We start from the raw sequence: 24525 nt of genomic DNA, 5'->3' as shown, positions 1-24525 counted from the left end.
TATCTTTGACTTGTCAAATATGTGAATCATCATCAAAGCATAATTAGTTTCTTGAGAAAGGCAGTTGAATTATACTGAACAGTTATTATTGCAGAGTCGTTCCTCCATATCCATTAATAATTAGTGCAACAGATAGGAAGAAGACGTCAGAAACAAATCCGCAGCTTATATCAGAATGTATTTCCTGCAGCTATGAGCGGCGTAATCCCAATGATGCGTACTCGAGTGACAGCAGAGACCTGCCTGCTAATTCTGGCCACTCGTTGCCAAACACCACACTTGCACGTGTTAAAATCCAGCTCCCCTTACCTGGTCTGCAATAGTTCTGATGCTGCACTTCCACTGGTTTGCTACAGTTACCCTTCCCATTAACAAAAATAACTCAATAAGAGGCTCATTCACCATCAAATAGGACATCTACATACGTGTTACACAACCCACGGCACGGTGCATGACGAAGGACATCATGTGCCATTACAAGAGAGCGAGGGAAAAACGAGTGTCTGTAAACCTTCATACAATCCCTAATTTCTGTGATCTTATCTTCGTGGTCCTTACGCGACATGTACGTTGGCGGCAGTAGAATCGATCTGTAGTCGGTCTCAAATGCCGATTCTCTATATTTCCGCAATAGTGCCTCGCGGAAAGAGCGTTGTCTTCCTTCCGGGGATTCTCATTTGAATTCTTGACGCGTTTTCGTGATAATTGTGTGCTGATGGAAACTACCGGTAGTAAATGTAACAGTACCCCTCCGAATAGCTTCATTGCCTTCCTTCAATCCGACCTGGAAGAGATTCCGAACACTTGAGCAGTACTCAAGAATGGATCGCACTAGCGTTCTACACGCCATCTCCTTTGTAGATTAGTTACACTTTCCCAAAATTCTCCCAATAAAAGGAAGTCGAGCATTGGCCTTCTCGATTGCCAACCTGACGTGCTCAGTCTATTTCACATCTTTTAGGAAAGTTACGCCTGAATATTTAATCGCCGTGACTGTGTCAAGCATCACATTACTAATGTTGTATTCGAATGTCACTGGGTTGTTTTTCCTTCTCACCCGCATTACCTTAAATTTTTCTACACTTAAAGCTCGACACTATCACGTGCAAAATTCTTCAAGACACTCACAATCACGATCAAAAGACCATCAACGACTGTTCAACCCAACGCTGCGATAGTTCACACATATCATAAACTATATTCACGTGAGCTTACGTCTAAGGATGTAGCTATCGCCACAGTTAAAAATGTAACTTAGAAACGCCAATTAATGTCACTTCCTACGCCACTGTTCATATTTTTATATTTGAAACGTCAAATGAACTGCAAACATATTATTGCGTCACTGAGGTGGAACTAACATCAGATAAAGGTCCACACTCAGTCAATGCCAGACGCGTTCTGCATCGAACAATGGCCTGCAGCCCCTGTTTACAACTTTATTGCCAACTGTGCCGTCAGACACGTCACTTTTCCTAATCTACACAATTTTAATTTTATTGTGCTACACACAGGTTTATCTCATACCAATTTTCTAGTAACACTGTTTTAAATAATTTTACAATCGTGATATATCCTACAAAACATACACTGATGTGACAAAATCATGGGATACCTCTTAATATCGTGTCGGACCTCTTTTTCCCGGGCTAATGCTGCAACTAGATGTGGCATGGACTCAATAAGTAGGTGCAAGTCCCCTGCAGATATATCGAGCCATGCTGTCTCGATAGCCGTCCATAATTGCGATAGTATTGCCGCTGCAAGATTTTGTGCAAGAACTGACCTCTCGATTATGCTACATAAATGTTCGATGGGATTCATGTCTTGTGATCTGGGTAGCCAAACCATTCGCTCGAATTATTCAGAATGCTCTTCAAACCAGTCACGAACAAATGTAGCCCGGTAACATGGCGCATGTCACCCACAAAAATTCCATCGTTCTTTCGGAACATGAGTCCATGAATGTCTGAAACCAGTCTCCAAGTAGCCGAACACCCAGTCAATGTCAACAAAGCCCAAAGCATTACAAAGACACCAACAGCTTGAACAGTGCCTTGTTGACGACCTGGGCCTATAGCTTCGTGGGTTTTGTGCCACACTCGGACCCTACCATCAGCTCTCATCAACTAAAATCTGGACTCATCTGACGAGACCACAGTTTTCCTGCCGTCGAGTATCCAACCGTTATGGTCACGAGCCCAGGAGAGCCGCTGCAGTCAATGTGGTGCTGATAGCAAAGGTACTGCTACCATACCCCATTAACGCCAAATTTCGCCGCGCTGTCCTATTGGGTACATTCGTTGTACGTCCCATATTTATTTCTGTGGTTATTTCATGTAGTGTTGCTTGCCTCTTAGAACTGACAACGCAAACGTGCTGCTCTCGGTCGTTAAGTGAAGGCCGTTGGCCACTGCGTTGTGGATGGCGAGAGCTAGTGCCTGAAATGTGGTATTCTTGACACTGTGGATCTCGGAATATTGACTTCCCTAACGATTTCCGAGATGAAATGTCCCATGCGTCTAGCTCCAACTACCATTCCACCTTCAAAGTCTGTTAATTCCCGTCGTATGTCCACGAACAAGCCGAAAACCTCTTCACACGAAGCACCTAAGTATACAAATGACAGCTCCGTCAATGCACTGATCTTTTATACCTCGTGTACGCGATACTACAGTCATTTGTATACGTGGCTTTCGCTGGCCCATGACTTCTATTACATCAGCGTATTTTGCTGCTGTATGGAATACGTCTGCTTCTCCTTCCCTTTAGGGGTTGACACGAGTCCAGCAACCTGTTGCTGAGGGGCAACTGCCCTCGAAAACTGAATCTTAATATAGGTTTCTCCGGTAGTATTCCTGGACCAGTACTCCAGAAACCTCGAGGCGCTTCGTTCTGCCCCGCTATGGATGACTTTGGTTCCCAATGAGCACTCGGCAGCCGCGCTGGTAGCAGGGCCATCACGCACTTCGACAACTCTGACCCACTTACTCAATTAAAATTGAATCATCTTCTGATCCCAATCACAGATTAAGATTCAGTTTCAAAACAATTGCAAATTAAACATAGAACATGTTTAAGAGATGTTCACCATAAATCCCTCTCTCACTCTACTTACTCGATCGTGTAACATTAACGTTACAGATAGCAGATCACTGCCACATCTCAAGTTGGTTTCTTGTGAAACGCAGGTGTATGAACTGAATTACGTCATTGCTGACTCACTGTGTTGGTCACTTGGAACTGCTTGGATCCACTTACTTGTCTGGTGTCTTTTCATCTCAATTCTCTATTTGTCGACGGCTTTGGAATCTTCATCTTTCTTCTGTGCACTGACAGATACTTTGTAATAAAAGGAACGGTTCAGAAAGAAGCAATGAAATTATGTTTCTTACATCTGGGGGTAGAAGTGTTACTCAAAACGCCACCGAAAAATTTCATGAGTGAGGAAGTAAATCTATTCTGTAAACATTGAAAGCGACAAAAACAAAAACTACAAACGATTGCATATATGACTAGGAGCAGCTGTTAATTTTTCATCTGTTTCGGATGATCACGACTTCAATGGTGACGTTGATGTGACCTTCCTACTGTGTTATATGAGTGTCAAGCATCTTTAACTTCAATACCGACGATATACTGAGGTGGCAGAAGTCATGGCATAGCGACGTGAATCTGTACAGATGCCGCTAGTATCGCATATACAGGGTATAAAACGACAGTGCGTTCAAGCAGCTGTCATTTGTACTCAGGTGATTCATATGAAAAGATTTCCGACTGATTATGGCTGCACGACGTGAATTAACTGACGCGTAAATCGCTAGGGAATTCTACATTCCGAGATCCACAGTGTCAAGAGTGTGCCGAGAATACCAAATTTCAGGCATTACCTCTCACCGCGGACAACGTAGTGACCGACGCCCTTCACTTAACGGCCGAGCGCAGCACCCTCTGCGTAGAATTGTCAGGTTAACTATCAAGCAGCCGGCCGCGGTGGTCTAGCGGTTCTGGCGCTGCAGTCCGGAACCGCGGGACTGCTACGATCGCAGGTTCGAATCCTGCCTCGGGCATGGGTGTGTGTGATGTCCTTAGGTTAGTTAGGTTTAAGTAGTTCTAAGTTCTAGGGGACTTATGACCTAAGATGTTGAGTCCCATAGTGCTCAGAGCCATTTGAACCATTTTTGAACTATCAAGCAACACCGCTTAAAACGTTCGCCCCTGGTAGCAGAGTGGTCAGCTCGACGCAATGTCATACCTAACGGCCCAGGTTCGATTCCCGGCTGGGTCGGAGATTTTCTCCTCTCAGGGACTAGGTGTTGTGTTGTCCTTATCATCATTTCATCCCCATGGACACGCAAGTGGCCGTAGTGGCGTCAACTCGAAAGACTCGCACCAGGCGAACGGTCTACCCGACGGGAGGCCCTAGTCACACTGCATTTCTATTTACCGCTTAAAATAATCGCAGAAATTAATGTGGGCTGTACGACAGACGTATCCGTTAGGATAGTACGGCGAAATTTGGCATTAATGGCTATGGCAGCAGACGACCGACGGGAGTACCTTTACTAACAGCACGAAAGCCCTTGTAGTGCCTCTCCTGGGCTCGTGGCCATTACAGTTGGATCCTAGATGACTTGAAAACCCTTGTCTGGTCAGATGAGTCCCGATTTCAGTTGATAAGAGCTGATGGAAGGATTCGAGTGAGCACAGACCCCACGAAGCCATCTACTCAAGTTATCAATAAGGCAGTGTGCGAGCTTGTGGCGACTACATAATGGTGTGTACTGTGTTTATACGGAACGGATTGGGTCCTGTGGTCCAATTAACCCAGATCGCCCGACATAGGACGTAATCGAGAAGTCAGTTCGTTACAAAATCCTGCACCGACCACTCTTTCGCCATTACTGACGGTTATAGAGGCAACATGGCTCATTATTTCTGCAGGGGACTTCCGATGACTTGTGGCGTCCATTCCAGGTCGAGCTGCTGGACGACGCCGGGCAAAAGGAGATGCTACACAATAGTAGGAGGTACCCCATGACTTTTGTCACCTCATTGATTATTTACAACTGTCCCCGTTAAAATGAATGGCATAAGTGTTTCACCTCTGCATAGTTGCACTACTAGAATCATAAGTCCCTGAGACCGACTCACACAACTCTTAACTTCCGTGTCACAAAGAACGGATTCCGTAGCATCTGTTTACGACACTTAAAACTCAAGGAACCTTTTGACTGATTGATTCCAAACTACTCGAATTATAAAACAATCCTTTACCTTGCTTGGTTTGTGGGAACTTCATGATTTAGAATTATAATTCTTTATATATTTTTAACTTTGTTAAATTATCGTTTTAATTAGTAATGTGTTTTGCATTTACTGAGAATTTGTAAGGTTGGAATTTAGAAACTACCTGTCAAAGTTTTCCCTAATCAGATGGTTCTTGTCGATTTGAGTGAAGTTCTCCCCATTACTTTTGTGTTATGCTTCAGATATCTAAAGCAGTCCACCTTTGTACTTTTCGACTTATTGTGCGCGGTATTTTGTAGCAGAATCATAACAAAACATGTACATGCCACCTCTTCAGTGAGCACGATACCACGGTGTCCTCTACATAGAATCTGTCCGCAGAGTGCATTCCACTACGTATTCTAGAGATCTTTTGGGACTTTTCTTGGGAGCTGGTATGGATATTCAAATCCTCGTCTGGCTACCTAGATTACTGTTTTAAGTGGTTTCCATAAATCACGTAACGTAAACGCCTTGATGATCTGTTTGGAAAGGAAAAGGCCACACTACTTCCCTAATCCAAGCTGTGCTACGTCTCTTACCACTGCGTCGTCAGTGGAATGTTAATCCCTAACCCTCCTTTTCTTCTCGTCCGCCTCTGCAATGACATCAAGCAGTGTCCATTGATACTTTAGCGGGCTGAGGCAGCAAAAATAGGACACCCAAAATAGGTCCAGACAGAGGAAACATATAGAGGAACAGTTTACACTAACTTATAGCGGACAACGCGCTGAATTTTTTGACGCAACTAAGGAATTTCGATGTGGAGCATGCAAAAAAGACATTTTCTTTGAAACAACTGCAATTTATAGGGAATTTCTATTTCTTATAAGTACCGAATTGTCATAATTCGACAGCTGTAAACTTTCCAGAATGAGATTTTCACTCTGCAGCAGAGTGTGCGCTGATATGAAACTTCCTGGCAGATTAAAACTGTGTGCCGGACCGAGACTCGAACTCGGTAGAGCACTTGCCCGCGAAAGGCAAAGGTCCCGAGTTCGAGTCTCGGTCCGGCACACAGTTTTAATCTGCCAGGAAGTTTCAGCTGTAAACATAAGTCGTTATTTGCAGAGTGTCATCTTATAAGTTCTATATTTGGTATTCAGACATCCTGTGTGTTATTATTGGATGAGAGAATGTTTTAGATATCTCCAGTAATGATATGTCAGTCAACAAATGAGGAAAGCATTTAGTGTTCCTGACGTGAGAGTCTCTTTGCAGGTCAATCGAAACAGTGATATTTGTAAGTGCCTAAAAAGTAAACCTTATCAGAGCATGTTTACCTATCTTATCGGCGTTGGTTATCTGAAGTGGCTATGGCGATCGAGGTGGATCATATCATACTTTCAGTCGGCTGTTGGCGTGGAGACGTCACGTCCTGTGGCTCCCAGAGCAAACCTCTCCGTTCTGCTTTCAGTGAGTACTTCTGTGGTTAGTGAATCGTTATTCTAAGGAAATGCTGTTCAGGTGTAGATCAGTGTCAGCTAATTTCTGTGGACTGTTTGATCTAAGGTACAGCCATTCAGTGGACGACTGATCAACGCATTAATATATTCGTTTGGTAATATATCCTGCAAAATGAAGAGTTAAGACAACATCGGTTTCATTCGGTAATAAGATGCTGCTACTCAATCTGAATGGTGTACATAGAACCATACATACATCCTCTGTTATTTTAACAAAGAATTGTGGCAACGTTTTCAGCTATGGGGGATATCACACTGGTTTTTGCTTCGATTTTGCATTCCTTTACTACTTTCCGCACTAATTATGAATTAAGAAATTTTCTTGAACAAGAGATTTTACTTGAGAGAAAACGTCTTTTTATTATTATTTTATATTGTGCTATTCGCCTTTCCATAATGTGCTTGTATAATTTGCGCATGATTTTTCTTCCGAGAAAACATACTTCTGTCAGTTTTTCTGCTATTTTTTTGACGGTTTCATCTTTAATATGCTGCTGCTATCAGTTTTCTTGCTAATAAACTTTTATTTCGCTTCTGTTCCGCCTTTAACTAAGCAATTCACTTAGCACGTAAGTCGTCTCATTCAATAACTGTATGTATCTAACTTACTACCAATACGATTGCGAAAGACGTCAGACGACCTTACTTATAATTACTATTTCATCTACTTTTACTTTATCGGTCCATGATTTCCTTTATCACCATCCAAAGGTTACCCAGGGCACGAGTTAAGCCAGAGAAGTGATATATATTCTTGAAGTCGTACATTCATTGTCTTACTTGTTCCATTGTAGGTACTTACCGGTTGTTAATGACTGTATTCACCCTGTTTGCTTTTCCTTACATCCTTCCTACGGCAGAATATCCGTATAATTTAAGAAAATCTATTCCATGTTAACCAATGAAGTGAGTCAGTCGTCATAGTGCACTCTTTTCTTACTAAACATGGATATTTACCTGTGCCTCAAACAGAAAAAAGTACGGTGAATAATTTTCACTGTATAGGAGTTTTGGTTAAGACAAACAGACGTCCTGTATCTTTTGCACTCTATTGTGTATTGTGTTACCCAAGGTGCTGAGCGCAGAAAGTGATTAAAATGTTTACAGCTTTCTAAACATTTTCGCTGATTAGCGGTTTTCCTTCAGAGTGCCACTAAGATACTTGAATCAAGAATAATCGATTAATAATTCGAGGACTGACGATTTATGTGCACACTAAATTGACCATTCTACTCTTGTCGTTAATTCTACATGTACATGTGTGTTTACTGTTGCATGTGTGTTTATTTCCATCTTACAAGTTTTGTCGATTACGGAACTCATGTAGTCTTAAATCACCCATCTATGGCGTACAGATTTTATTTCCGTACTGTGCAAATTCTAGCTGCCGTATGTTGTTTCGAACAACCATTTTCCCTTTATGGCTAATTCCAGTCCGTGTTTCTTTCAACAACGACATTTCTCTTTATACCGCCCTTCATCCCGTTGTCAACTGCAATTGTTAAATGTTTTAGTGCTACAGTTCCATATTGTCAAGGTGTACAGTAACAATCCATTTCGTCTAGTACTAGCAACTGTTTCCACAAAGTCATCTCTTTTAACCAGATGTACATCCCTTGATCACTGTCGTGGACTTGTCCACTCTTTTTATAGGTATTCCCATTGATCGTTCATTATTTTAATGCAAGGATTACAAACTAAACACCAACGTACAGTCATAGAGATATGCTGTTGGTGACGCGTCTAGATGCTCCGGACTTTGCAAGCGGTGTCAGATCTGAATTCATCCTGACCAACAAATATCAAATGCTGTGTGAAACTGAAAATGAGTTTTAGCCAGTGAGCAGCAATTCTTGTGTTGGAAAGTATTCAACGTCCCGTATCAGATTTAGGCAAAGGTAAATGCGGATAGGTCCGTTAATTCGCGACAGTTTGCCATTGTTTTGAATAATGGCATCACTAGTGGTAATGTTCGGAGGAGATTGGAAAGACAACACTGCGGGTACTAAACCAGACCATAATATTTTCTTTAGCAACAAGCCACTAGAGGAAACTGGTCCCTTATACTAAAATTCTCAGGAAATATTCCTGAACAAGTTCCGATATTTAGTAGGAGCAGCTTGAGTTTACCCTGTATATTTAAATAAACTTGTGAAATTAGCGCGGCCGTGCGGTTCTAGGCGCTTCAGTCTGGAGCCGAGCCATCACTACGGTCGCAGGTTCGAGTCCTGCCTCGGGCATGGATGTGTGTGATGTCCATAGGTTAGTTAGGTTTAATTAGTTCTAAGTTCTAGGTGACTGATGACCTCAGAAGTTAAGTCGCATAGTGTTCAGAGCCATTTTTTGTGAAATTAGCGGATTTTTCACTTTAGCAGGTTTAGTCTTCACTAGCCTACTAAAGATGCGTACTGTATCGACAACTTTTTACCACTAAAATAAGCACTTCAAATTAAGCATTTAACGTGAGGAAGCTAACACACAGTTGTGCCCTTCAATACAACAAAGATAGCCTGTCACCTACGTTCCAACACAAGATTTCTCTCAGTAAGCAGCGGAGATAGTTTAAACGATTAGACTTGCTTACGGCGTTCTCCTTTGTCCCCAGAGTCAAATTCGGCCCTCTGCATTTGAGCTGTACGGACAACCTAAACTACAGACAATGGTGATTCGGTAAAAACCTGCGGTGCGGCTTCTAGGTTTACGTCGTAGATCGGACTGCTGCCGATTCCTAACAAACGCTTGAGTAGTGCAAAATATATCACAGACGGTTACCATTACAGCTGACTATGTGTAAAACACAATTTATTGTACGCCAAAGGCCATCTGCAACAAATAAAAGCAGTAGCTCTCACTGTGTCGTCGTTACTGAAATCCGCGTAAAACGTAAAATTGCCGTTTGTGATGTGTTTGTAAAAAATCTCACACATTACCGTACATGAGATATGAGTAGTGTATTTATGCAAGTGTACGAAGCGGCGTGACGCAATGGTTAATGCGATTTATTCATTTATTTATCATATGGATTTTAATCTCAATATTAAACAAAACACAAACAGTGGCGCGTGCAACTTACAAACAGAAATTTAAATTTTTAAAGTAACTTACTACGTCGTTCGTTGCCATCGGGATATCGTTGAAAGTTCCACGAAACGCCCTATAGGGACATTCCGTAACAATGTGACGAACTGTTTGCCTGGCTGGCCCACAGTCGCATTTTGAAGATGGAGCCTTACCCCATCCATAAAGAGAGTCCGCACTTCTACCATGGTTGCTGCGTATTTTGTTAATCGTCGTCCATATTCTGCACGAGTGGTCGAAGGGAGGGGGTTTCTTTCTTATGCAGGGCACGTTCTGGCGATGTTGAGGGCAAACCTCTGTCCAGTTTCGTTCCCTTGCGTCGGTTAAAAAATGGTTCAAATGGCTCTGAGCACTATGCGACTTAACTTCTGAGATCATCAGTCGCCTAGAACTTAGAACTAATGAAACCTAACTAACCTAAGGACATCACACACATCCATGCCAGAGGCAGGATTCGAACCTGCGACCGTAGCGGTCGCTCGGTTCCAGACTGTAGCGCCTAGAACCGCACGGCCACTCCGGCCGGCGCGTCGGTTAAGTTTGACTGAGGCGTGTGCAGTTACATGCCTGTTTTCGTGGATGGTTTTTCCTGATCGAAGCTAGTTTCTTTCTGGGATAACCACCTCTTGATGGATATGAAGTTACAGATTGTCGTGTATGCGTTTAAATTCACGGAGAAGAGCTGCTTTCTTCGGAGGCCACGGGAGGAATGTGACTCAACATGAGTCGCCATTCGACGGATGTTGTTGATCTCAGGGTACCATTCATAATTCTCATTGTTTGTTCAGAAGTGCGTCGAGCAGCCGTGTGTGTGTTACTGGGCCACGTAAGAGCACCATATTCCGCTGTAGAGGAAACTAGTCCACGTGCTGAAGTTGGCAGAGTTTCAGCAGCAGCGTCCCAGGTTTTTCCTCACAGTTTTGCCGTGGTGTTTTCCAGATGTTTCTTGTAGGACGGTGTCTGCTCCAATGTAAGCCCTAGATATTTTGGACGCTGAGTGTGGGGAAGTAGTCTCTCACCAAAATGGACCTGGAATTATCTATTCGTCGCTCTGTTGCACAAGCGAAAACAAGCCGTCTCTGTCTTGGTGGGGTTTGGTTTCAATCTCCATCTCCAAAAATCCCTTTGTCGTCATTTCAGATGTTAAGAGGGCTCAGTTTCTCACAAATTTCGGTGTCCCACTACCATCACTCAGTCATTGGCATATACAAGCTTACGGGATCTAGTTTCAGGCATATCGGATACGTACAGCAGCGGGGCGATGACAGACGCCTAAGGGTACCGTCGTTGAAGAGCTTATCCTTTAAAATCCGAGCCTATGCTCTAGCCCAAACGAGCTCATCGTCGGTGGTACACTACAACATTATCTTACTTCTTTACTTGATTCATACAGAAAAATTTGGCTCAGTGGTAAAAGACTAGACGCATGTCCGGCTAGACGATGATTCAAACCCTCTTCCAGCAATGCTGATGTAGGTTTTCTGTCGTTTCCCTAAGTCACTTAGGATTGTTCCTCGAACGAGATACGGACAATTTCCTTCTTGATCGTTTCCCCAATGCGAATTTGTGCGGCATCTTTACTGACAGAATGTTGAACCCCAGTCTTCATTCCATTCTTCGGCCCATATGAAACTCCATAATATCTTTGTTAAAGATTGTTTCGTAAATAACGTCTTGTAAAATATCTAATGGTGTTCTGGAGTGATTTGATGATATATTTTATAAAAGCTGGTACGTGGTATTAGCTTTTATAAAATAGAGGTCAAAGAAATTTGGGCCTGTAATATAGGCCTCTCTGCCATTCATTTGTGACTGTAGATAAAACCCATCGATGGAGAAACCGAGTGCCCATGTGAAATCTCTTAGATTTGCTGTGAATGCTAAGCTAAAAGTAGTAGCTGGATACGTTTTCTGAAACCTAGACAGTATGGAGATTTCAATCAGCTCACAAGAACAGAGTAATGTACAATGCAGCTGCGTTGTTGTGTGCGCTACGTCACTTATAATGCATATTTTCGTAATACACAACGATAAATACAACAAATACGGTGTGTAAATTACCATGGTGGCTGTAAGCGGCAAACGAGACAAAATATCCTATGAAACTTTTCTCAGATTTATCTGAATAGAATGCATAGTATAGGAAATTAACAATAACATAAATATATTAATTTGTGTTGACCATTACACTTCACAAAAATGCTCTTGATGCTACAGTTAAAGGTGGGATATATCTTCATATACAAACAGTAGCAGTTTCATAAGTACATCCATTGTGCAAAGGACAGACTGCATTGTATAGGACAATTATTAGTAGGCAAGACACGGACATAGTTTTAGTCTACTAATAAGTAGCAAAACAGTGAACACTGAGCAGCAAAATGAAAGATGTGTTCTTGGTTCATCATCCCTCATACTACCGTTTAATGCAGAGGAAAGAATCACTGTTCTTTGAGAAAGATATATTGCTACTGATATCCGTAAATCATATTGCAATTCTGAGTTCAGTTCCCGTGCTTGCACCAACATAGCAAGACACGGAATTTATAAACGAGGAGAAGAAAACGTTCAACTCATCTACACAAAAACACGTTCGCTAGAGAGAAACAAACTTGCTATAGTTCAGGACTATCGAAACACTACAATGATGACATGCTGTACTGCTTTAAACCTGTGGCTGATTTTGATCGGCAGCCACAGGACACATACAACGAAAGAATAAGAAAATAAAAAATCACTGAGGATGCCACAACTGTGGTGGAACTTGTTTGGATGATAAAACAAAACAATAACTTGTGTACTTGCAAAAGAAACGGACCCATCCTTAATTTATTAATACGGTATCTGTAAATGTTTGCATTACAAAACTTTTTGGTGTAATTTTTTGTGTTATACGTGTTCTACCATTTAATAAAAAAGAAAAACTGATGGAACATATAAGAAATTCATGTAAAACACACAGAATGAATCTCTCACACTACAGCGCAGTGTCCATGGTTACAAAACTCACACACAGATTAAAACTGTGCCAGACTGGAATTCGAACATCAGACATTGCCAATCACAGTGAGTGCTCTCACGAACTGAGCGATATAAGCGTCGCTCATGGTCCATTCTCACAGCTCTACTTCTGCCAGCACCTCTCTCCTACTTTCCAGAGATTCTGCGTTTGAGTACCCGTTCAGCAGCTAATTTAAACGTGCCCCACTTTGAAGCACCAATCAAAGGATAAATTACAATTAAAAGCTACCAGACTGCATAAAAACTCTAGACAATATTTCATTTAGATAATTACAAAATATCACTAGAAAATATGTCAACAAAATCCTGAAGAAAAATGCATTATGAAGTATTAAAAAAACAAACTTTTAGGATACAAATACTGATTTACGTGTAGAGTATTTGAATTGGTTTATTGATTGATACCGGGTGATCAAAAAGTCAGTATAAATTTGAAAACTTAATAAACCACGTAGTAATGTAGATAGAGTGGTAAAAATTGACGCACATGCTTGGAATGACATGGGGTTTTATTAGAACAAAAAAGAAAAACAAAGTTCACAAAATGTCCGATAGATGGTACTGGATAGCAAAACGTCAGTGACTGCGCATGACAATCGTGTATAAAAGGAGCTGTAATGAGAGAGAGAATCAGATGCGCCAGCAGTCGCAGCATGTTGACGTTACCTGAAAAGGCGCTTTTAGTGAAGCTGTATTATCAGAATGGGGATTGTGCTAGTTCAACGTTACGATCCTATCGCCATAGGAAGGGGATTCGAACGGGTAAAGGTCCGACAGAGCACAACGCGTAATGCTGCTGAGACAGTTCAGGAAGAAATGGAGACTAGCGGGTTCGTCTATGCACGGAGACGTCAGCGCTCGTGCAGTCGCACGTCGCACCGGCATCCCATACACCACTGTTTGGTTGGCATTGAGGCGTACCCTCTGATGCTATCCGTACAAAATCCATCGGCATCATGAACTGTTACCTGGCGATTTAGTGAAGCAGAGGGCATTTGTGGTGTGGGGGTTTCGAAAGATCGCGGAAGATGACGATTGGTTGAGTAACGTGTTGTGGACCGAGGAAGCTCATTTCACGCTCCGAGGGTTTGTCAACGCCCACAACTGCAGAATTTGGGCTACCGAAAATCCTAGAACTGTCGTGGAAACGCCATTGCACGACGAGAAAGTCACGGTATGGGTTGGATTTACCACGTCTACCGTTATCGGGCCTTTTTTCTTCGAGGAAATTCGTGATTCTGGTTTTGTAACTGCTACCGTGACGGGTGAGAGCTACGCCGATATGTTACAGAATCGCATCATCCCCAACCTGGCTGATAAACACCTGCAGGAACGCACGATGTTTATGCAGGATGGCGCTCCACCCCATACTGCTAGACGCGAGAAAGATCTCTTGCGCGCGTCGTTTGGTGATGATCGTGTTATCAGCCGCCACTTTCGCCATGCTTGGCCTCCCAGGTCCCCAGACCTCAGTCCGTGCGATTATTGGCTTTGGGGTTACATGAAGTCGCAAGTGTATCGTATCGTGCTGTTCACAATATTATTCCTCGACTACAGCTATTGTTGAGGAAAGATGGTGGACATATTGAGCATTTCCTGTAGAGGACATCATCTTTGCTTTGTCTTACTTTGTTGTGCTAATTATTGCTATTCTGATCAGATGAAGCACCATCTGTCGGACATTTTTTGAACTTTTGTATTTTTTTGATTCTAATAAAACCCCATGTCATTCCAAGCTGTGTGTCAATTTTTACCTATCTATCTACATTATTCCGTGATTTATTCAGTTTTCAAATTTATACTGCCTTTTTGATCACTCGATATAACTGACGTTGTCATTGTGTTACCGATATTAGCGTTATATACCTCCAAGATTAGATGTCCACACGCCAGTCTAAATCAATCAATGATGGAGTACATCATAGCATACACTTATAAGACCTAAGGTACATTCAAACTTTTAAAGCAGATGATTTAAGAAAACGCTAATAGCATGTGTAATAATATTGAGACACATACTAAAATATTCAAAAATATTCTTATCATCCGAACATATCTATATGAAGGAAGTTAGAAATGCATGTCAAAATTGAATAAAGATATAGGATTACAATTTGTTTGAGCACCTTCTCCTCCTCTCCCTTCTCCTTGTCCATCTCTCCTCTTCCTGTTCACTGTTCATTCCCTCCTCCCCCTCCCTCTCTTCATCTCCTCCTTCCCCCTCTCTCTGTCCATCTCCTCCTTCCCCTGTCTGTGTTCATCTGCTCCTTTTCCTTCTCTGTCTGTTCATCTCCTCCTCCCGAATTCTCTCTTAACGTCATGATTCCCACCCCAATAGGAGTCTGGTGGTTCTTACCCTCCACAGAATTTATTTCCAGATCGTAACTACAATGTGTACCAAATTTGGTTGAAACTGTTCCAGGGGTTACAATGAGTTTTTTTACCCATGTCTTTGCCCGCAGTACGCAAATTTCAATTATATCTCATATAAATTTAACAAATTTCACATATATTTCACATATTTCACACGCATTTGTACACATATTTCAGCCGCATCCCCAGTCAATTTCGCCCTGCAGCTTCATTTCCACACAGCTCAATATTTATGACGTCGTGTCTCCTGGACTATGTGACATACTCGTAATTTGACTGGTACATTCATTGCTATATGTGAATACCGTCTGCAAAATGTGTCGCAAATACAGTTAGTACTAAAGAAGTAATAAATTAATTCAGGCTTGTTGTGGCAGTTTTACTGCATGAAAAGCGAAAATGTAGTAAACGATGAACTTTTCTCTTTTGATCATTTTGTGGAGCTTTTCACCGAGAAAAAGTTTCGAAAATGTTTGAAATAATGTGTAAAGTTTGTTGTAAGCCATAAAGTGCTATGATTCTCGAATACTGGAAGAATAAACTATGGGTATTCACGCGTCGTAAGTTCAAATGGTTCAAATGGCTCTAAGCACTATGGGACTTAACATGTGAGATCCTCAGTCCCTTAACCTTAGAACTACTTAAACCAAACTAACCTAAGAACATCAGACACAGCCATGCCCGAGGCAGGATTCGAACCTGCGACCGTAGCAGCAGCGTGGTTCCGGACTGAAGCGCCTAGAACCGCTCGGCCGCAGTGGCCGGCTCGTCGTAAGTTACACGTATTTTTCACCCCGGCCAATTTGACAGGATACGAGTTTGGTACGGTATCTATATGTCTGTTCAGGATATAAGCTATTTCCGTGCCGAATTACAACCAAATCAGTCCAGTCGTTTCAGCGTGATGGAGCAACGAACATACTAACATACACACAAACTTTCACGTTTATTATATACAGGGTGAGGCAGCTAAGTCATAACACCCCTTGTATCTTCCCAACCGTAATAGATACAAAGATACCGTTTGGACAGTGAATTGCAGGGACAGGGGCTACTAGAATACATCACATTTCATGTTTGTGCTGTTTTTTTATTATAGATATATGAGGCCATCTTAGGCTTTTTTAAATGGAACCTTATGTTAAATTTTTGCGTAACATGATGGGCTTAAGAAGACGGTTTCAAATATGTGTATATCATAATATTTAGGCGAATAGTTTTTGAGACACAGATATGTTCTCGTATCGTGTTCGTCCTTCGAAGCGGCATTGTCCAATGCGAGCTTTCCTGTTGTGTAGAGTACATGGCAAACGCCGTGAGTCCGTCCTTACACAAACACGCCCATTTACCCGACAATAGTAATACATACGGCGATATTTTGAGCAAAAATTAACTGATGATGTCTGGCATATATTATTCAGTTCCAGTATTTGACAACTGTGATACCAAAATAGCACACAACATACAGTATTAAAATACTAAAAGAAGTTAATACATTTTAAGTAACATAAATACAAATTTAAATGAGGAGGCCATTATTTGTCACAATTATTTCGTACGTATATGATTTTTATTTGAAAATATTTACTATTGATCACAATACGAAGCAAATACACACAAAGATGCAATATACATACTGTAAATGATACAAGACTTTACTGAAGCATGTGCTCAGTGGTGCAGTGCACATTGGTAGTCGCCATTCGAATGATTTGTGAACGGCTGCGAGGGTGTCACGTGAGATATCAGCGCAAGCTTCGACGATACGTTGCTTCATATCGTCTGGCGTAGTTGGTATTTAAGCACACACTTTATATTTGATTGTTCCCCATATAAAAAATCAAGAGGGGTCATGTAAGGAGTCCGGGCTGGCCACTTCACATCACGTCGTCCTATCCAACAATTCGGGAACTTTTCATTTAACAGCTCTGTAGCCACACGGGAAGAGTGAGTAGGATAGCCGTCATGTTGGAACCACATGCACTGACGGGTAGTTAGTGGTACCTCTTCCAGCAAAATGGGCAGAACGTTTCACAGGAACTGTGGTTAGTTATTGCCATTTAGTATACCCGGAACGACGTACGGCCCCACAATGACATTTCCGACGATGCCGCACCACACGTTAACACTCCACGGTTGCTGATGCTGTACCTGTCGAACCCAATGATGGTCCTCTAGTAACCAGTAATGCATATTATGCAAATTCACATTACCGTGGTTGGTGAAAGTCGCTTCATCAGTAAAAATCACCCGATGAAAACACGCTGGATCATCTTGTAGGCGCTGCAGAGCAAACCTGCAAGATTCCTGGTGCCGTTCGAAATCCACACCGGAGAGTGCTTGATGTAATTAGAGATGAAACGGGTGAAATCTATGCCGGTGCAATATGCGTAGAATACTTCTCTGACTTATACCACATTCCGAAGCGATACGTCGCGATCAAACAGTGGGGTTGTTATGCGCCAACGCTAGAACGCCCTCTTCATGTACCTTGCCAGTTGCAATTTTCTGCCTTGTTCTCTGTATGGCGTTCCATGACCCCGATTCAAGTAGTTTCTTGCAAATACGTGCAAGAAGCTGGCGCGTAGGACGCTCGCGGTCAGGGTAGAGTTCTCCATATCGCTTTATTGCTCTAACAACATTTCTTCTGCTTTCACCATACACTAGAAGCATATCTAACTTTTCTTCGTTGGTGGACATGTCTGCTCCAAGAAATTGTGACGGAAATGCGATGTCTCATTACCCCAGAGAAGCAGGAGCCGGCCGCTGTGGCCGAGTGGTTCTAGGCGCTTCAGTCCGGAACCGTGCGACTGCTACGGTCGCAGGTTCGAATCCTGCCTCAGGCATGGATGTGTGTGATGTCCTTAAGTTAGTTAGGTTTAAGTAGTTCAAAGTTCTAGGGGACTGATGACCTCAGATGTTAAGTCCCATAATGCTCAGAGCCATTTGAAGCATTTTTTTGAGAAGCAGAAAAACAACGCCTTCCCTGTTAATGGGACCACACCCTGCCTATCTAACCCATGTTAATTTAGGCAAGTATTTGACCCATTTCTGAAAAAACTATTTGATGCAGGACCATAATATTTTTACTGTATGTTATACGATGCGAAGAGAGTCAACTGCACTAAAATCTACTTTATCTATTTTATAGTTTTTAAGAAATAATTTTTTAAATTTATTAACAAAAATTATTAAGTTTTTTCTGCAGAAAATATTTTTTGTGAACTTGCTAATGAGGGAATATTAATGAATGTAGTACCAGAGGTGGCTTTTTATGTTATGCAGAGTCTCTGCAAATTTCATTCATTTATCTATGATAGTTTCTGATATAATGGGGCATATGTACTGAAAATTTTAGTTTGCGGGAAATTGACTTTAAAGAAAAAACATTTGAAATTTGTTACTTACAGTTAACTAAAACTGTCCTGCTGCATATAATGGCCCTTCTTTGGCCTCTAGCAGGTCTTCCAGCTTCTTTTTCATCTTTCTGGATGTTTGTCTTGCTTTCTTGGCCATATTAGATGCAGAACTGTCTGCATCGGCTATCCTCGTTTTATCGCAATGTTGCAGCCCAGTGATCATATCTTCACCAGGATTAATTCCCAGTTTTTTCAGTACCCAACACTTTCCAGTATTACCACGATAGACTTTACAACATTTGCAATATTTAGACATTATCTCCACATCTAACACTTTACCGGTGTCTACACTCATGCCAGTCACTACTCCATTCAGAGAAGTATGCCCTCTTTTCTGCCAGCTTCCATCAAGTGCAACTGCAATATCCGAACGTCCATCATTTTCTTCCACTGATTCCGTAGCAGCCAGTTTCATGCTTTCCTCACTGACCTCACACAGATTTCTCTAATATTGCAGTCAGTTTTTCAAATTTATGTTGTGGTTGATGTAAGTCCGTCACTGAACAAAATCTTCTCCCTGCAGCCATGCACTTGCCAATGGATCGTAAGGCATAAACTAGTCTAGTATTGATTTCATAAGGGCCACTTGCATCTGGTTCTTAAGAACTCTTAAATGAAATCACAGCTGAGCATTTAGTGCAAGTTAAATCCAAAGCAATTGTTAGGCCTTTTCCCCACTGGCACTCTCACAAATTTTCACACTCTGTGACTCACCACACTGTCTACATTGTACAAATTTAGAAATTACATCTGCTAATATTCTCAGATTTATAATAATGTTACTGCACCCCTTGTCACTCACAGTAAATTCGTTGTAACTCTCTTGAAATGATGAGAGCTTCTTTGATGATGTACTTGTTGAAGAATTACAATTAGAAATATCGTTGCCAGGCGACATAACCTCTTGTACAAAAAGCTTTCTAAACTTGTTTCCTCTAAATTGTCGTTTCTTGAAAATGCCTTTACGTTTCGTCATCTTCAATAAACACAACAAGACACACCTAAACAAGCACTGCAAACGCAAGTATAACAACTACTCGCAATCACACTTGAACAAAACTAACCGCGTGTTTCAAAGCGTGTTGTTTACAAACAGCAGAAACAAAAGAATACCGACCGTGGCATTCCAAGGATAGCCAGCATATTCGGGAGTAAAAAAAAAAATCCCTAACGTGCAATGTAGGGGATATAAAGATCTAAAATATATGCAGAAAAGTGGGTGACAGAAAAGTGGGCGTGGCACATAAACACTCATGGTAGGACAATGCTATTTAAATGCTCGAAAAAAAAATTTCCAGCAAAATCTTTTTCAGATTACTTAAATAAAACCTTAATCTATCGAAATATGATGAAACCGAAATCGATTTTTTTCGACCTCAACCACGGTGTGGTCCCCGTAAGTTCTTCAGTGGTCAACAGGAAAGGTCGCATTGAACAACGCCGCTTCAGAGGACGAACACGATACGAGAACATATCTGTGCCTCAAAAACTATTCGCCTAAGTATTATGATTTACACATATTTGAAACCGTCTTTTTAAGCCCATCATTTTACGCTAAAATTTAGCATAGGGTTCCATTAAAAAAAAACAAATATGGCCTCATACCTCTGTAATAAAAATGTGATATATTCAAGTAGCCCCTGTTACTACAATTCATTGTCCAAACGGCATCTTTGTATCTATAACGGCTGGGGAGATACAAGGGGTGTTATGACTTAGCTGCCTCATCCTGTATATAAGATGACCCACCCACATAACTGAACACGTTGACACACTGCTTCAGGAGTCAGGGAGGTGAGCTTGGCCCACACTGAATCCACCTCACGGATTAATTACAAGAGCTGATGAGTTAGCCAGCCTAGATGTTGCTTTTAGGCAGTTACCCACACGCAACTAGTTTAATTCCGAGCTGGCACCCACGTCCTGCCTCAGACACAGGCTACGCAGATATTTAGCAACTATTCTCACACACGGACATGAGATTTACCCTAGACACAGACAAATGAGGCAAACAGATTCTATCCCAAGGGGGAGTGGTGGCATAAGGAAAGGCATTTGGGCACCTCTTGTCACTAATGTAGCCGAAACACATGTAACAATGGTGAGCACATAGAGAAACTGGAAGAGGCAAGAAAGAAGAAGAACAAGAACAAGAGCAACAACAAAAAAAATCTGGCTTAGTACAATAAATGCTAAACTAGACTTCGTAATGAGTAGACACAATTACTTCTTTCTAGATACAATAATTTGATGAATTGTTTTAAAGGACTTGTATATGCCAATATTGTACTATAATCCTCTGTATCTACCTCTATATGGCTTTTGAAAACTACTGATTGGATCAGTAATGTTTACCAACCTTCAACCAAATAAACTGATTGAACTTCATGAGATCCATATCTATGATTTAATACAATTTTAGTTCAATATAAATTATCTTTTTATTTTCTCTATTTAAATCTAATACACAATTCGTAGATTCATCTTTAGTTAATATTTACAAACTCTATCATTTTCAAACTTGTATAAGTCATTTAATAGTTGTTAACTGCCTTAAATAAGTCTTTTTAAATCTGACATCTCTTTTAGTAAAACTATTAATTTTCATTTATTACATGTATTTGTATCTTAGCACACCTTTAGAAACGGTCTAGTGTATTTCCAGAAACATCAACTCATTAACCTTAAAATTTCTTCAGATCAAACCATCAGGAATGGGTCTCCAAAATGGATAAAGATAAATTTCTACAAATGTATTCTGTAAGACGTTTAATTCTCCTCTATTACAGTTAACATTATTTTGTTTTAAATATTAAATTAATTCTTCAGGTATATTTCCCTGGAATGAATCAGAGACATATGGCTAATTATCCATAAAATAATATTTTCAATGTGTTCCTGATAGTTTTTTATGAGCATGTACTCAAAATCCTGTATGGGTTGCCCACTGCTGGTCTGAAAACTCCTATTGTTTTGTTAGGGTGTACACCGAGGAGCTGTGTAGCATTGTTATACGCGATTCCATTTTCTGCCCACAATACAAGTCGTTGCCGCCTCTTCTGTCCCGGGTGGAGTCTACGTTATCTGGAAAGGAATCTGCTGAATCCAACAGCGAACTCACAGCTGTCGAAGATGCTGCAACAGCTCGGAGTGGAAGTCGATGACGCCCTGGTGTGGCGGTTTTCCGCCCGCTGGCGAGGTAGGCACGCACCGTCGGCAGCCCTGTTTGGAGATACTGGTCACCGCGACGTATGTGTTTGACTGAAACGCCGTTTGGGAGAGTACTCAATCCATCCCAGATCACTGCCCATGTTGTCCCCTTACCTAGACCGCAATGTCGGATGCCGTGATGTCGTGCTGAATACTGAAGCTAGACGGCCGGTACGGTAGGCTGTCAGACTCATGGGACGCTGGAGTTTCAGAGCAGTCTCTGTTCTGGACTGGTGCCGTGTTAGTAGACCCCTGGACTATCCGTCAGTGCTGGCTGGTGTGCTGCCTTCAGCACTGGATGCTGCACTTCATCATATGTGGCTACGGATCACTGATCTTCTCGTGAGGCAGCAGCTGTAAGACCAATACTAGAACAATCTCTCACACAAGATGTTACCATACCGTAACCAGAGAATCGAGTGTGAACAACATGAGCGTCATCGATCTTACTGATCGAATGCTCCAAGCTCTTGGGGGAAAGGTATTTATACCGTCTAGAACAGACTCCGCTCTACGACATCATTCACAATGTCCGAATCGGTTTTGCTCTTCTCGAGTTGTCAGCGGCCTTCAGTTCCGCTACTTTTGCTTAACGAATTTGTTAGTGTCTTTACTGCTTAGTAAAACTCCTGATGGTGATTTTGCTTCCTACCTAGTTCTCTTAGATAACGCCAAGAAAGTAGTGAAGGCAGTTCTGTCTGCACTCTTCTAAACATTTTCCGCTGACCTCAGTCGCAGTCGCACACAAAAGAGTCGAGGTTGCTGTCTTCCTGACCGAGTAACTGTGTTGAAACGTTTACATTTTCCTGCTGGCGGCTGTTGACTTCCGCGAGAATGAGTAACGCTGGTTGTTCGGACTTACAAAAATTACTCTCTTCCTTACTGATTTGTCACTTAACACCTCACTGAATATTATCACGTCTCCTTAGAACGTCGTCAGTTATGAAAAACCATTTAAGAATCGTAACTTTGAGACAATGTCTACTATTTCTTCCACATCCAAACTATCTAATTGTATTGTTGGTTTTGCATTTGTAAAAGTTCGAAAGTGACTTTTACCAACTGTCGTATTCAACTTGTCCATTTGTTTCTTAGTGTTAGTTATTTCCACACACTTTTTATGTATTAGGAACTGCATATCTAATTTCTGCTTCAATATCTTTTATCATATTTGATGTACCTGCAGTTATAAAATATTAGCACAAATCCTCTGCCACACCTACTTACCCCATTTATTTGTTTGCTTTATGTTAGATATTCAAGGAGTTTTGTCAAAACAGATTAAGCTGAATTTGTTTGTTAATTTCAGACTGTAAAAAAGGAGCGCTATTCAATAACATAAAAATAAACTGACTTGTTAGAAGTAGTGACAGTCATGTGAATTATCTTAAAACTACAAAAGATGAAAAGTAAAGCCTATACAAAAGCAGTATGGGTAAGATGAGGATGTGGCAGCCGACGGTGACAGAAGCAGTTGTAATACTGCGTTACTATACAGTATGCCGAGAGTGCAATATACACTATTAGACAAAAAAAGTCACACCATGAAGGAATCATCTGAATGGGAAAGAAATAGTTAGATATGATGTACAAGTACAGTCAAACAAACGATTACCGTTTAAGAAAAATTGGATAATTTACTCAAGAGAAAAAGCTTCACAAATTGAGCGTGTCAGTAACGTGTTGCTCCACCTCTGGCCTTTATGCAAGCAGTTATTCGGCTTCGCATTGATTGGTAGTGTTGCTGGATGTCTTCCCGAGGGATGTCGTATCAAATTCTGTACAGCTGGCGCGTCAGACCGTCACAATCCCCTAGAGGGATCCTCCAACCAGCCCAGCCACGATAACCCTCAGCAGGACATCCAACAATCTCTGTCAAACCGAATAACTGCTTCCATAAGGGCCAGAGGTGGACCAACGCTCAGTTTGTGAAGCTCTTTCTCTTTAAAAACGCATCCAATTTTTCTGCAGTTGTAATCATTTGTTTGTCTGCACATGTACATAACATCTATCGATTTCCGACCCATTCGGATAAGTCATGCGTGTTACGTTGCTCTCTTTTCCTTAGGGTGTATATTTTCTTTCCTTTAGTTCAAATGGCTCTAAGCACTATGGGACTTAACATCTGAGGTCATCAGTCCCCTAGAACTTAGAACTACTTAAACCTAACTAACCTAAGGACATCACACACATCCATGCCCGAGGCAGGATTCGAACCTGCGACCGTAGCTTTCCTTTAGTAATTTCCTTTAGTTTACGTTACTGCTTGTCCATTTAACATGTATGTTTGTTTTTTTATTTAATTAAATAACACTCTTTTGATTGCTTCAAAGTTTATAACTACACAATACTTTCCTTTATTTAATATCATTTCCCTAATGTGATTATCATACAAAATAAATAAGTGAATGGATATCATTTTTGACAGTACTTTGTGGTGTTAGTTGTTCTTAGTAAATATTATGTTTTTATATGTCTGTCAACAGCTCTTCCATCATTACCATTAGTGCATTGTTAATCTTTCTTTGAGGTGTTAGTTCACTTTTTTCCTGTGTACAAGTAATAGTTCCCTGTCCATGTCTCAAATTCTGAAATACTTCTGACAGATCTTATTGTGGCCGTAACCATGAAACTAGCAATCTCTTTAAACTCATTAAAACGCTAGAAGA

This window comes from Schistocerca americana, chromosome X (assembly GCF_021461395.2).
Source record: "Schistocerca americana isolate TAMUIC-IGC-003095 chromosome X, iqSchAmer2.1, whole genome shotgun sequence".
Taxonomy (NCBI): Eukaryota; Metazoa; Arthropoda; class Insecta; order Orthoptera; family Acrididae; genus Schistocerca; species Schistocerca americana.
Note: the sequence above shows the minus strand (reverse complement) of the source record.